This window comes from Salmo salar, chromosome ssa13, assembly GCF_905237065.1.
Source record: "Salmo salar chromosome ssa13, Ssal_v3.1, whole genome shotgun sequence".
NCBI classification, from domain to species: Eukaryota; Metazoa; Chordata; class Actinopteri; order Salmoniformes; family Salmonidae; genus Salmo; species Salmo salar.
Genome location: NC_059454.1, coordinates 103,426,373 through 103,442,687, shown reverse-complemented (window position 1 = coordinate 103,442,687; position 16,315 = coordinate 103,426,373). Strand labels below are relative to the sequence as shown.

At 43.9% G+C, this 16,315-nt stretch overlaps 1 protein-coding gene across 25 annotated transcripts in view; it reads left to right on the top strand.

Moving 5' to 3' along the window:
* The first annotated feature begins 5,192 nt into the window (after positions 1-5,192).
* The window catches only part of LOC106568455 (alpha-adducin), a 51,487-nt gene continuing 40,364 nt past the window's right edge, over positions 5,193-16,315 (top strand). For all 25 annotated transcript variants that reach the window (XM_014138807.2, XM_014138805.2, XM_014138814.2 and 22 more), the window contains exon 1: positions 5,193-5,365. The gene's annotated coding sequence lies outside the window, so the exon portion shown is untranslated. The remainder of the gene's footprint in view (positions 5,366-16,315) is intronic.

Sequence of the window (16,315 nt, the reverse complement as noted above, 5' to 3'; positions counted from 1 at the left end):
TGCATGTGTGCTCTCACATGTTTCAACATGTTTTTTACGAAAGGATAGATTTGGAGTTAGATAAACTAGGATTTTCCGGCAGGTACATATGCAGGATGCTACCCTCCACAGCATGGCCTTCGCTCCAGATCAAAACTCCAAACCTACAACCTAATTTTGACCAACATTAACAGGAGAGATTACTTTTTCCAAGCTATACGGAGGGTGCTCTGGGCAAACAAACAGCAGAGACCTGAGGACAACATCCAACCTGGAACTGAGTGAGTAGTGTTTGTTCTGATGCTGTTTTGAAAGCCAAGAATACTTTAGATTTATTTTTAAAATTAAGTACATTACAATGATATATTTTATTTTATTGGGACTGAATGCTGAGTTAAGGCTCCCAGGCTTAGAACAACAGACCAGATACAAATTCAATTAGAATTAAGGTGTGAAGTAAAATGTGTCGATGTCTTTGGGTCCAACAAGTGGCAGGAGTCTTTGAAGCATCGTCTGAAGCCCCCTCCTGCTGTTCAAAGACCATTCACTGGCATTTTCTGCAAGAAATCTGCCTCCAGAAATAAAAGCTTCTCCCAAGTGGGTGTGACACCTACTCCCGTTGCTTGCTGCACTGCTGCTTGGATTCCACCTGGTGATCTGTTCACTGTCTGCCCTGGCCTGTCTTCCCCTGTCTGGTACAGGTACCCCCACCACACTCACCCCTCTCTCCCGAGCTTTTTCTCGCCTACAGCACACACGGACTGTTGGGGCAAGTGACTCTGAACTTACAATGGCTAGCCCCAACTCGTTATATATTTTATTTTCTTTGTGTGTATTTTGCTATTTTGCTATTTGCCTCATGACTCCTGCATGCTTTGTTGACTACGAACTTTCTTTACCCAACCGTGGGACACACTATGTTTGTTCCCACACTCAGGACTCTGACTCTCTATTGGTTACACAGACTTCTGGCCTCCCATCCTATTCTAACCACCTCTCGCCGGCTTTGTATTCATGTTACCTGATGAAATTGCTGTACAATATGATCTTTTTGCAATCTGATGCACAGTCAGATGTCATAAATCAACACTGCAGAACTCTCCCTGTTCTCTGCCGTGCCCTGATTGTATTACTGCTGATTATATCTGGAAATGTGCATGTACACCCTGGCCCATCTACTGTTGCTAGACCCAATTCTGTCTTGTGCTCTGATATCTTCTTCACTGATTTCTGCTCTCGTAAAAGCCTGGGTTTTCTACATGTTAACACTAGAAGTTTATTACCTAAAATGGATCAATTGAAAGTGTGGGATCACAGCTCCAATCCAGATGTGTTGGTCATTACTGAGACGTGGTTAAGGAAGAGTGTTTTGAATACTGATGTTAACCTTTCTTGTTATAACCTTTTTCGGCAAGACAGATCGGTTGTCTCCACCAAGTCTGTCCCCAAACAATTTGATTTGCTGGTTTTAAGTATTACACTTTCAAATAGCTCTTTGTTGACTGTTGCTGGGTGCTATCGTCCTCCATCAGCACCGACCTGTACCCTACCTGCCCTAAGCTCTCTCCTGGCCCCTTACATTAAGTCTGAATTTGTCCTGCTAGGTGACCTAAACTGGGACATGCTTGAACCACCTGACAAAGTCCTAAAGCAATGGGACTCCCTAAATCTTTCTCAGATTATTACCAATCCCACAAGGTATGACTCCAAACACCCAGAAAAGGCTACTCTCCTCGATGTTATCCTCACAGATAATCCTGATAGGTATCAGTCTGGTGTTTTCTGTAATGACCTTAGTGATCACTGTTTTACAGCCTATATTCATAATGGCTGCTCAGTGAAACGACCTGTCATGATTTGTCATAGACGCTTGCTAAAAAACTTTAATGAGAAAGCCTTCCTTTATGAACTGGCCTCTGTAACATGGTATAGAATCAGCTTGATCCCTCTGTCAAAGACGCTTGGACCTTTTAAAAAAATATTTTCAGTGGTATTGTTAACAAACACTCCCCCATAAAGAAAATGAGAATTAAAAACAGGTTCAGCCCCTTTTTCGACAGTGATCTTGCAGAGTTAGTCCACCTCAAGAATTGCATTTGGAGAAGGCTCAGCACACACATACTCAGGCTGACTGGCTCTCGTTCAGGCAAATGAGAAATAAATGCACACAGGCTATCCGGAAGGCCAAAGTTAGTTACTTTTAAGGAGCAGTTCTCTCTCTGTGGGTCTAACCCCAAGATGTTCTGGAAAACAGTTAAAGACCAGGAGAATAAACCCTCCTCCTCACAGCTGCCCATGTCCCTTAATGTTGATGATGTGGTTGTTACTGACAAGAAGCACATGGCTGAGCTCTTTAACCACCACTTCATTAAGTCAGGATTACTATTTGACTCAGCCATGCCTTCTTGCCCGTCCAACATTTCCTCATCTCCCACCCCTTCTAATGCGACTATCCTCGATGCGTCTCCCTCTTTTTCGCCTGCCCCGCTACAAAGTTTCTCCCTGCAGGCAGTCACTGAGTCCGAGGTGCTAAAGGAGCTCCTTAAACTTGACCCCCAAAAACATCTGGGTCAGATGGTTTAGACCCTTTCTTCTTTAAGGTTGCTGCCCCTATCATCGCCAAGCCTATCTCCAACCATTTTAACCTGTCTCTCCTTTCTGGGGAGGTTCCCATTGCTTGGAAGGCAGCCACGGTTCATCCTTTATTTATTGGAGGAGATCAAGCTGATCCTAATTGTTATAGGCCTATTTCTATTTTGCCCTGTTTATCAAAGGTGTTGGAAAAACTTGTCAATAATCAACTGACTGGCTTTCTTGATGTCTATAGTATTCTCTCGGGTATGCAATCTGGTTTCCGCTCAGGTTATGGATGTGTCACTGCAACCTTAAAGGTCCTGAATGATGTGACCATTGCCCTTGATTCTAAGCAATATTGTGCTGCTATTTTTATTGACTTGGCCAAAGCTTTTGATACGGTAGAACATTCCATTCTTGTGGGCCGGCTAAGGAGTATTGGTGTCTCTGAGGGGTCTTTGGACTGGTTTGCTAACTACCTCTCTCAAAGAGTGCAGTGTATAAAGTCAGAAAATCTGCTGTCTCAGCCACTGCCTGTCACCAAGGGAGTACCCCAAGGCTCGATCCTAGGCCCCACGCTCTTTTCAATTTGAATCAACAACATAGCTCAGACAGTAGGAAGCTATCTCATCCATTTATATGCAGATGATACATTTATATGCAGTCTTATACTCAGCTGGCCCCTCCCCGTGTTTTGTGTTAAATGCTCTACAACAAAGCTGTCTTAGTGTCCAACAAGCTTTCTTCACCCTTAACCTTGTTATGAACACCTCCAAAACAAAGGCCATGTGGTTGGGTAAGAAGAATGCCCCTCTTCCCACAGGTGTTTTTACTACCTCTGAGGGTTTAGAGCTTGAAGTAGTCACCTCATACAAGTACTCGGGAGTATGGTTAGACAGTGCACTGTCCTTCTCTCAGCACATATCAAAGCTGCAGGCTAAAGTTAAATCTAGACTTGGTTTCCTCTATCGTGATCGCTCCTCTTTCACCCCAGCTGCCAAACTAACCCTGATGCAGATGACCATCCTACCCATGCTAGATTACGGAGACATCATTTATAGATCGGCAGGTAAGGGTGCTCTTGAGTGGCTAGATGTTCTTTACCATTCGGCCATCAGATTTGCCATCAATGCTCCTTATAGGACACATCACTGCACTCTATACTCCTCTGTAAACTGGTCATCTCTGTATACCTGTCGCAAGACCCACTGGTTGATGCTTATTTATAAAACCCTCTTAGGCCTCACTCCCCCCTATCTGAGATATCTACTGCAGCCCTCATCCTCCACATACAACACCCGTTCTGCCAGTCACATTCTGTTAAAGGGCCCTAAAGCACACACATCCCTGGGTCGCTCCTCTTTTCAGTTCGCTGCAGCTAGCGACTGGAACGAGCTGCAAAAAATACTCAAACTGGACAGTTTTATCTCAATCTCTTCATTCAAGACTCAATCATGGACGGTCTTACTGACAGTTGTGGCTGCTTTGTGTGATGTAATGTTGTCTCTACCTTCTTGTCCTTTGTGCTGTTGTCTGTGCCCAATAATGTTTGCACCATGTTTTGTGTTGCTACCATGTTGTTGTTATGTTGTGTTGCTACCATGCTATGTTGTCATGTGTTGCTGCCTTGCTATGTTGTTGTCTTAGTTCTCTCTTTATGTAGTGTTGTGTTGTCTCTCTCCTATATTTATATTGTTTTTTTGTGTTTTTTTTATTCCAGGCCCTGTCCCCGCAGGAGGCCTTTTGCCTTTCTGTCGTTCTGCCCCTGAACAAGGCAGTTAACCCACTGTTCCTAGGCCGTCATTGAAAATAAGAATTTGTTCTTAACTGACTTGCCTAGTTAAATTAAGGTTAAATTAATAAAAATAAATAAATAAAATAAATAAATAAATATTTTTGCAATTTAATTTAATTTTGATACTTAGGTATATTTAAAACCAAATACTTTTAGACTTTTACTCAAGTAGTATTTTACTGGGTGACTTTTACTTGAGTAATTCTCTATTAAGGTATCTTTACTTTGACTCAGATATGACAATTGGGTTATTTTTCCACGACTGGGGATGTTTGGTTTCATCATGGGCTCCATACGTTCACATAAGTGATGGAATTCGATTAATACCCCGTGCATGCCCCGGTTTAACCGGGTTAACGCTGATCGCCTTCGTCTTGAAACCGGGTTGCCTCCCGGGTGCCCCCTTCAAAGCAGACGTTGAAGTCGGCTGAAAACAAGTGACATATGTCAAGCACGTGGAGTTATTAGTAAGGATTCAGTGTTTTCACGTGCAAAAATGTTTGCTCAAAATGCATGTATCACTTTACCTGCCTTCAGAATCAGAATCTTCTTAAGGAAAACTACTTTGAAAATTGTACATAGGTTTAGGCCCTAGGCTATTTTAAAATTAATAATTTATGTTTCTAAACGATTCATCATACTATTTTGTTGACATTATGGCCCGGTGATGCTCGATTAGAGCCAGTTCTCCTCCCTCACCACTTTGCCCGGTGATGTGACGGGCCATAGCCCGGTTTATCCTGGGTTAGTCTAATCGTACTCTCTCAGAACAACCTCCAACCAGGTTCGTCGTTGCTTTCATGTGCCGCAATGGATTTTGAGCACAACCAATGGTGCGCACCAGCATTCACCGCTTTGCCGCACCCAAGTGAGAGGGCGTTGTTGGGCGGAGCGTCGCAGGAACTACAAGCAGACCTCTTTCAAAGCAGCAGGGTAGCGGATAAAAATACTGAAAATAGTACGCTCGCTTTCTACGAGAAGGTGCTGTCTTTTCAATCATATTTCAACTAAACGAGGGTAAGTTAAAACGGATAATGTCGTTTCGTAGTAGTAAGATCCGGCCAGCGCGATACCATGTAAATTATTTAAACGGTAATGTCGTTTCTCTTTGTACAATATGTAGAAACCTATAATGTTTCCATTATTGACTGCGCGTCGCCAGTGGACTCTGCAGAGCAGCGTGTGCGACATATGATCTCATGTTTTATTAAACTGTAGCACTAGTATCATACAGTACATCGTTTTGTTGGCCTTCGAAGGTTCGTAAAAACAACAAAAACACCATGTATTACTTGGTCCCCCCACCCACCAGTCTCCTTCAAACGCAGAAGTGAGGCTCCAAGGCCACATTTTAGTAGGCTGTTGTTTTGTGTATTTTGCACAGCCTGGAAGATAGGAAGCTGAGTTTAGGTTGACTTAGTGCATGTTTACTGTTATGTATCTATCATAACAATATAGGGTGCAGTATTATCTATTATGCAATGTTATTAGGACATGTGTTTGTTTGTCCCTCTAGTGACTGGTAGCTTACTTTGCGTGCTGTAGGCCTGAATGGGACAGGAAATGAAGAAATAGTCTCTGATAATAGTTAGTCACTGAACTATACTAGTGTGTGTGTTGCTATTGTAGGCCTTACTCAACCATGTATAACTTCATGCATGTAGTTTTCCTTGTGTACTCTAGTAAAAATAATGAAGTATTACATTTGAACATCCCACCATTTCATTGTCTATTTGAGGAATCTTCCAATCTCCCAAGAGACTGTTGGAATACTCTCTTTCCTAATGATGCCAATCCAGAACACATCTTCAACAAGCCAAAAGATAAGGAAGTTCTATGAAAAATAGCTTGATGAATTCCTAGTCCTTCTCTGTACATTATCTATATCATCCCATGTCCACTCAGTGAAAGCCTTGATAAGAGCGTTAAGGGTCGTTCAGAGGATGAACATTGATGGCTGTGGAAGAAACACGTGTTTTCATTGTCTGCTGGAAAGCGTTTTGTTAGAGTGTGTAATAATCTCTGGCTGTCATATATGTTGATTTTGTAGGACAACATTGGAGAGCAGAGCAGATTCCATTAAGATGTTTCTTCTCTAGTCTACTAGCTGTAGATACTGTACATTTTCCAGTCAGTCAGTGGGCTGTAACCTAATTCCCCTCCCCCACCCCTCTCTCTTTCCCTCTGTGAGGATTAGCAGAGCGGGACTAGGCTAGAAGCCCTGTAGAGATAACTGTGGAGGGGTAACTCCCTGGATTTCGTTATTCTGGTGGAATGAGAGGAACACCCATTGGAGTGAAGCTAGCAGTACCACACACACACACACTAACACGTTTTTGAGGTCTGTGTTAGTTTTAGGCCTACTAGACCCACCCACACCCTTGACCCCAGTGCAGATGATGAAAATGTGTTCCTCATTTAAAAAATAAATAAATCTCACTCTCTTTCCTTCCTTTCTCAGAGTGTAAGTGTTTGGCACTGTTTCGGGTGTGTAACATGCCAGATTTGTCAGTGCACTGCATAGTGTATATTGTGTTAGACATAAGAAACAATGTTTTCTGTGGAAGTTGTAAAAATTGATTTGACTACCTAGGTTAATATTGACAATGTTACCAGGAAAATGTCACGAACCAGCCCAGTGGCACTAATATCCTGGAGCTTTGTCACTAGACCACTGCTTTGCCTAGTTTTTTTCTATAGTTGTCACTAGCACATACGTAGACTCGGTATCGCAGATGATACTAGAGCTATGTAAGACGGTGTGCGGGTCTACATTGCATTCAGGCTGCGCAGAATCGCTGATCTACAAATCATCTTGCATCAATAATGTGGTCAAAATGAGAAGTTCTGTGCCTCACCTTGCTCAAACTAATCTCCTCAAACTCCCTAAGCAGGGTGTCTTCTCAGTACTGTTGTGAGACAGTGATCTCCCACACCCAGATAAAGCCTTGAGGACCCACCCTCCCAAACCCCTGTCCCCTCAACACAACACTCTGCCTCAGAAAACAACATTTCCATGGCAACAGTGTCGGCTTTAGACGTTACTACGACCGTAGTTATGAGGAGGCCTTAGTAAGGCCCAAGAGTCACAACATTTAGCCTGCATTAACATTTCATCATTTACAAAACACTCTTATCCAGTGTGACTTCAGTTCATTATTTCTCAATAATCCTTTTGTGTGCAAATGTAAAATATCCTTCTGTCCCTCAAAGGACCTCTATGGATTACATTTGAAGAATACATTATTATGACGATGATTTGGGGCCATATTCACAGCCGCTAAACAGTCACCTCCTGCTGAGGCTGTATCCCAAATGGCAACCTATTCCTTACATAATCAGTGCACCTATGGTCCCTGTTCCAAAGTAGTGCACTAGTACATTGTGAATAGGGTGCCATTTGGGACGCACGTCAGTCTTGCATAATGATAACACTGCCATCTGTGTAATCCAGGCACTACTCTCATGTGCTGTAGCAGCCAGCATCAAGTCCTGTTTCAAGACGCTAGTACCCTTTTCACACTACTGGGCCAATCTGAATCAAGCAAAGTTGGAAAGGACAAGATTTTTAAGTTCCTTTCTCCTTCTATGGTGAAGCACTCAAACAGTATGTTGTCACTAGATACTACTTTGTACTAACAAATCACGTCGCAAAACGATCATAGACTCCTCACCTCGCCTCTTTCCATTTAAAAATGACCGATTTTTCCAGTGGAAACGCAAGGTAATGTATTAGGAGAAATGTTGCTCGTCCTCTTCCAGCTAACAGTCATGTAATCCCCAAGGCCCAGGACAAGGACAATCCACCTGTTGAACATATTGGTTCAGACCAGGCTGAGGGCGCTTTATGGCAGGCTGAGGGCGCTTTATGGCAGGCTGATGGGGGTTCATCTAAGCATTATCATCTGTCCAAAACAAATCAATGTTGGTATGTGGACTTCTAACTCCAATGACATGAAATGGCGTCTAACTAGTCCTAAGAGTTGATTTCAAGCCCCTGAGAAATGGTGTTTTATATCAGAGTTTTATTATCAGGGCACAGTGGATTAGAAATATGTCATTTTTCATGAATTCTGGTTAAATAACGTCACTTGGAGTCGTATTCAATCAAAACTTGTTACGAGGTTTCTAAGAAGTCAAAAAGCAAGCAAGATGTTTGCGGTAATGTGCAGTTCAATTTTGTGCATTATTGGATGCTTTCAGCTTACTAGATTTTGCCATACACACACAGAATCAAACACAGGAATACTGCTCATAACATTACATTTAAATGAGCAACAAGAGTATCTCTAATGCATTCTTCTGTCCGCAGTCCAGATACAATAGTAGTAGTTAGTTGTCTGAGGCACAGGCAGCAGTGCTTTCCTACATCCCATGGAAGGAGTATTATAGATTCCAGCTTTGACAGGCATTCACTGCAGAGTTAAAATGAGACTGACTTAGGCTGAATGCCTAAGTGCACTTCCCATGATGTGAGAGGGTGGCACACACTCAAGAGGGGGGAAGGGAGGGAGGGGGGGGGGGTGAAACCAAGTATCTGTTTCTTCTCATGGCAAAATCCATTCACTAAATATGACTTGACTGGCATATTTTTGGAGCTAACTCAAGTAGTCTTTATCCTTGTTTTGTCTCTTTTTTTGACCTAGGATATGAACTAGAATTGATATAAAGGCCTTTTCAACAGAACTTCCTGTTCTGATCGAACGCAGCGTAGCAATATTAAATATATGCGTAGTCAGCCATGCCAACTATGTCCCAGTGGGTATACATAACATGAATGAGTTAGCTGAAATGAGCTGAAAAGCTAACTGAAATACTTTGCTGTTTCGTTAAGTTATCTATTATTACTGGAGATCTAGTCAACAACACATACGTTCATCTCATTGTAATGGACCCCTCCCCTCCCTGTTACCAAGCCCATCCTAGAGCTGGAAACAGCCCTCCCTGTTACCAAGCCCATCCTAGAGCTGGAAACAGCCCTCCCTGTTACCAAGCCCATCCTAGAGCTGGAAACAACCCTCCCTGTTACCAAGCCCATCCTAGAGCTGGAAACAGCGCTCCCTGTTACTAAGCCCATCCTAGAGCTGGAAACAGCTCTCCCTGTTACCAAGCCCATCCTAGAGCTGAAAACTACCCTCCCTGTTACCAAGCCCAGCTGTAGAGCTGAAAACAACCCTCCCTGTTACCAAGCCCACCTGTAGAGATGGAGAGCTTAAAACTACCATCGATCTCTCCTGGTGTTCTCTCTTTCTGTTTCCCCTTATCTCTATCTCCCCTTCTCTATGTCTCTCTTTCTATGCTTTAATCATTGCCACATGGCAGGATGCAGGCCTGAGCCTTGGAGAATGGAATAAGTTATGGACCGCATCTGGACTGTTGCAGAATATCTCCAGAACTGTTTTACTGTAATCAATACTAATGTCTTTTGGCTAGTTTCCCCCAGGGATTTCATGTTGGAATGTGGCCCAGATTGAATCATTCCTTTGATTCCATCAGAAGGTTCTCAGGTTCCAAATGGTGCTGTTGCATCCATGAGAGTACATTTGTAACAAATTGATTAGTTAGAAGTAGAACATATGGCCTATTTGGACTTAAACGTTGATATGGCAACCTGTGGTACCCTACTACTACTACTACTACTACTACTACTAGTCCCAATGATTAAATAGATTTCAACTCCCAGTTCACAACAAGTGTGGAAGGTGTTAATAACATATGGAGTAGACCTGGTGTATTGTGATGGGCTGCTCTACTATTACATAATGGTGTAAAAGGCTATCCTAGTTTCCATGGTAATGTGGTCTGTTTCCATAGTGACCACAGTCAACGCTACACCCCTGCACACTTCAGCTGTGCACCAGTTGTTGAGTAATAGTGTGGAAAGGAGAGCTGTGTGATGGCTGGGGTTAGTACTGTATGTAATAGTGGGGAGCTGTGTGATGGCTGGGGTTAGTACTGTATGTAATAGTGGGGAGAGAGGAGCTGTGATGGCTGGGGTTAGTACTGTATGTAATAGTGGGGAGCTGTGTGATGGCTGGGGTTAGTACTGTATGTAATAGTGGGGAGCTGTGTGATGGCTGGGGTTAGTACTGTATGTAATAGTGGGGAGCTGTGTGATGGCTGGGGTTAGTACTGTATGTAATAGTGGGGGAGCGGTGTGATGGCTGGGGTTAGTACTGTATGTAATAGTGGGGAGCTGTGTGATGGCTGGGGTTAGTACTGTATGTAATAGTGGGGAGCTGTGTGATGGCTGGGGTTAGTACTGTATGTAATAGTGGGGAGCTGTGTGATGGCTGGGGTTAGTACTGTATGTAATAGTGGGGGAGCTGTGTGATGGCTGGGGTTAGTACTGTATGTAATAGTGGGGAGCTGTGTGATGGCTGGGGTTAGTACTGTATGTAATAGTGGGGAGCTGTGTGATGGCTGGGGTTAGTACTGTATGTAATAGTGGGGAGCTGTGTGATGGCTGGGGTTAGTACTGTATGTAATAGTGGGGAGCTGTGTGATGGCTGGGGTTAGTACTGTATGTAATAGTGGGGAGCTGTGTGATGGCTGGGGTTAGTACTGTATGTAATAGTGGGGAGCGGTGTGATGGCTGGGGTTAGTACTGTATGTAATAGTGGGGAGCGGTGTGATGGCTGGGGTTAGTACTGTATGTAATAGTGGGGAGCTGTGTGATGGCTGGGGTTAGTACTGTATGTAATAGTGGGGAGCGGTGTGATGGCTGGGGTTAGTACTGTATGTAATAGTGGGGAGCTGTGTGATGGCTGGGGTTAGTACTGTATGTAATAGTGGGGAGCGGTGTGATGGCTGGGGTTAGTACTGTATGTAATAGTGGGGAGCTGTGTGATGGCTGGGGTTAGTACTGTATGTAATAGTGGGGGAGCTGTGTGATGGCTGGGGTTAGTACTGTATGTAATAGTGGGGAGCTGTGTGATGGCTGGGGTTAGTACTGTATGTAATAGTGGGGAGCTGTGTGATGGCTGGGGTTAGTACTGTATGTAATAGTGGGGGAGCTGTGTGATGGCTGGGGTTAGTACTGTATGTAATAGTGGGGGAGCTGTGTGATGGCTGGGGTTAGTACTGTATGTAATAGTGGGGAGAGAGGAGCTGTGATGGCTGGGGTTAGTACTGTATGTAATAGTGGGGAGCTGTGTGATGGCTGGGGTTAGTACTGTATGTAATAGTGGGGGAGCTGTGTGATGGCTGGGGTTAGTACTGTATGTAATAGTGGGGGAGCTGTGTGATGGCTGGGGTTAGTACTGTATGTAATAGTGGGGAGAGGAGCTGTGTGATGGCTGGGGTTAGTACTGTATGTAATACTGGGGAGCTGTGTGATGGCTGGGGTTAGTACTGTATGTAATAGTGGGGAGCTGTGTGATGGCTGGGGTTAGTACTGTATGTAATAGTGGGGAGCTGTGTGATGGCTAGGGTTAGTACTGTATGTAATAGTGGGGAGCTGTGTGATGGCTGGGGTTAGTACTGTATGTAATAGTGGGGGAGCTGTGTGATGGCTGGGGTTAGTACTGTATGTAATAGTGGGGAGGGAGCAGTGTGATGGCTGGGGTTAGTACTGTATGTAATAGTGGGGAGAGGAGCTGTGTGATGGCTGGGGTTAGTACTGTATGTAATAGTGGGGAGAGGAGCTGTGTGATGGCTGGGGTTAGTACTGTATGTAATACTGGGGAGCTGTGTGATGGCTGGGGTTAGTACTGTATGTAATAGTGGGGAGCTGTGTGATGGCTGGGGTTAGTACTGTATGTAATAGTGGGGAGAGGAGCTGTGTGATGGCTGGGGTTAGTACTGTATGTAATAGTGGGGAGGAGCTGTGTGATGGCTGGGGTTAGTACTGTATGTAATAGTGGGGAGGGAGCTGTGTGATGGCTGGGGTTAGTACTGTATGTAATAGTGGGGAGAGGAGCTGTGTGATGGCTGGGGTTAGTACTGTATGTAATAGTGGGGAGAGGAGCTGTGTGATGGCTGGGGTTAGTACTGTATGTAATAGTGGGGAGGAGCTGTGTGATGGCTGGGGTTAGTACTGTATGTAATAGTGGGGAGCTGTGTGATGGCTGGGGTTAGTACTGTATGTAATAGTGGGGAGAGGAGCTGTGTGATGGCTGGGGTTAGTACTGTATGTAATAGTGGGGAGCTGTGTGATGGCTGGGGTTAGTACTGTATGTAATAGTGGGGAGCTGTGTGATGGCTGGGGTTAGTACTGTATGTAATAGTGGGGAGCTGTGTGATGGCTGGGGTTAGTACTGTATGTAATAGTGGGGAGCTGTGTGATGGCTGGGGTTAGTACTGTATGTAATAGTGGGGAGCTGTGTGATGGCTGGGGTTAGTACTGTATGCAGATGACCCAGCCAGTGGTGAAACGTAAAGCACTGGGCCTGATGCTGTCATCGTATCAGATTTTATCAGTAGCTGCACAGTGCTAGATCCCGTAAAGGTTGATAGTGATTTTATTTTCATAATGTATTGAAAACAGTAAGCTGATAACCTCCTACTACATTGGTAACCGGTGGATGGAGGACACCTACTGTGTGTGTGTCAGTATGGGTTTAAAATTGGGAGGGTTTTTGTGCTTGTTGCTATGCAGCTTCAGTCTTTTTAGTCAGACGACTCAGCGAGTTAAGTGAAGTATGTGCAGCAAGTTGCTGACTTCACTTGCTGTCAGAAGTCAGGGTGTGTGTGAGTAAATGATCCGGTGAATGTTATGAATGTCAGCCATGTCTGTTCGGGTGACTGGCCGTAATATGAGTAGGCCTAGTAGTGTACCATTCAGAACAGGAAGCTGATATCAGTAATGGGGTGTGAACATTTTAACCAAATTGGGCTCCTTAACATTAAGATAAATCCTTTTCTGAAGGGATTTATGTTTTTGTAGATATTTTTTTTTTTTTAAGTGAACAGCGTAGTAGATCAATTCCTCAACAACTAAGAGTGTCAACTTCTCCGCTGTCTTGGTGCCCTGGCTACCACACTGAACAGCGTGAATCGAACCTGTGCACATGCACAGATACTGTGAGGGCTAAGTGATGCATCTCACTCATCTTATTATCCTAGTCATTGATGACAGGCCCCGGTTTACTGAGGTTGTGAGACTTTGCAAGCCAAGAATTTGTGAGATGCAGCATTCCATTTGCCAGACACACTTTTTGATTGCCGGTTAGATAGGCCTAGTGCACGGTTCTGACTGTCTGCCTGGGGGCTGACTTGCCTATACTGTGACTCACTCACTCACTCACTCACTCACTCACTCACTAAGAAAGATGTTGGTGTTCTCGGAATTTCATCTACTTGTCAGTCTCCTCCATTCCAGAAATACTGAATCTTAAGAGTTGATTCCTATTGGAATCGAATGTTTACACTCAGAAATGGGAGTCAACGTGCATGTTAACATCAGAAGCCTCCTCCCAAAGTTTACTTTATTCACTGATTTAGCACACTCCGCCAACCCTGATGCCGTGTCTGAATCCTGGCTTAGGAAGGCCACCAAAAATTCTGAAATGTCCATCCCCAATTACAACATTTTCCGTCAAGACAGAACTGCTAAAGGGGGTGGAATTGTAATCTACTGTAGAGAGAGCCTGCAGAGTTCTGTCATACAATCCAGGTCTATGCCCAAACAGTTCGAGTTTATACTTTTTAAGGATCCATCTCTCCAGAAATAAGTCCCTCACTGTTACCGCTTGTTATAGACCCTCCCCTAGACACCATATGTTGATTGCCCCCCATCTATTGTCAGAGTTAGAACTGTTGGGATTGGGATATGCTTAACACCCCGGCCGTCCTACGACCTTAGCTAGATGCCCTCAATCTCACACAAATTATCAAGGGACCTAACAAGTACAACCCAAAATCCGTAAACATGGACACCCTCATAGATATCATCCTAACCAACTTGCGTTCTAAATTTTTATTACATTTTTAAAAATGTAACCTTTTATTTAATTAGGCAAGTCAGTTAACAACAAATTCTTATTTACAATGACGGCCTAGGAACAGTGGGTTAACTGCCTTGTTCAGGGGCAGGCCGACAGATTTTTACCTTGTCAGCTCGGGGCTTCGATCTTGCAACCTTTCGATTACTAGTCCACCTCTGTAACCACAAGGCTACCTGCCGCCCCACTAGGCTACCTGCTGCCTTTCTAAATACACCTCTGCTGTTTTCAACCAGGATCTAAGCGATCACTGCCTCATTGCCTGCGTCCGTTAGCGGTCCACGGTCAAACGACCACCACTATGACTGTCAAGCGCTGCCTAAAACATTTCTGCGAGCAGGCCTTTCTAATTGACCTGGCCCAGGTATCCTGGAAGGATATTGACCTCATCCCGTCAGTAGAGGATGCCTGGTGGTTCTTTAACCTCTCTAGCGTCCCACTTGGCCAACATCCAGTGAAATTGCAGAGCGCCAAATTCAAAAACAGAAATACTCGTTATAAAAATTCATGAAACATACAAGTGTTATACATCGGTTTAAAGATGAACTTCTTGTTAATCCAACCAGATTTCAAAAAGGCTTTACGGCGAAAGCAAACCATGCGATTATCTGAGAACAGCGCCCAGAAGACAAATCATTACAAACAGTTAGCAGCCAAGAAGAGGACTAACTAAAAACCAGAAATTGCGATAAAATGTATCACTTACCTTCGATCTTCTTATGGTTGCACTCCGAAGACTCCATGTTACACAAATGTTCGTTTTGTTCGACTATGTCCAAAAACCTCAGTTTTGTTGGTGCGTTTCTGTTCAGTATTAACAACAGACAGACAAAAAAATCTAAAAAGTACCATAAGAATTCTTAGAAACATGTCAAACGATGTTTAAAATCAATCCTCAGCTTGTTTTTGTCATAAATAATCGATCATATTTCAACCGGACAATAACTTCATCAATAGAAAAGGAGAAACAAGAAAGGCGCGGTCCCGGTTACGCGCAGGACTCATGTCTGGAAATTTCCACTGTCCTCTCATTGAAAGTTGTGTTTCTCCCTCATTTTTCAGAGTAAAAGCCTGAAACAATGCCTAAAGACTGGCCACATGCTGTGGAAGCCATAGAGATCACGAACTGGGTCCTAAGTCTTTGTATGGTGGATAGGCTTTCAATGGAAAAACAGCCATTTCAAAATAATAGTACTTGCTGGATGGATTTTCCTCAGGTTTTTGCCTGCCATATCAGTACTGTTATACTCACAGATGTTATGTTAACAGTTTTGGAAACTTCAGAGTGTTTTCTATCCACATATACCAATTATATGCATATCCTAGCTTCTGAACCTGAGTAGCAGGCAGTTTACTTTGGGCACACTTTTCATCCAAAATTCCAAATGCTGCCCCCTGAGGTTAAAAGTGCTTTCCTCACCATCTTAAATAAGCATGCCCCTTTCAAAAAATGTAGAACTAAGAACAGATATAGTCCTTGGTTCACTCCAGACTTGACTGCCCTTGACCAGCACAAAAACACCCTGTGGTGTACTGCACTAGCTTCGAATAGTCCCCACGATATGCATCTTTTCAGGGAAGTCAGGAACCAATACACACACAGTCAGGTAGGAAAGCAAAGGCTAGCTTTTTCAAACAGAAATTTGCATCCTGCAGCACGAATTCCAAAAGGTTTTGGGACACTGAAGTCCATGGAGAATAAGAGTACCTCCTCCCAGCTGCCCACTGCACTGAGACTAGGAAACACGGTCACCACTGATCAATCTATGATAATTGAGAATTTCAATAAGCATTTCTCTACAGCTGGCCACACTTTCCACCTGGCTACCCCAACCAACAGCTCTGCACCCCCAGCAGCAACTGGCCCAAGCCCCCCCCCTTCTCCTTCACCCAAATCCAGACAGCTGAGTTTCGGAAAGAGCTGCAAAATCTGGATCCCTACATATCAGCTGGGCTAGACAATCTGGACCCTCTCTTTCTAAAATGATCCGCCGCTGTTGTTGCAACCCCTATTACTAGTCTG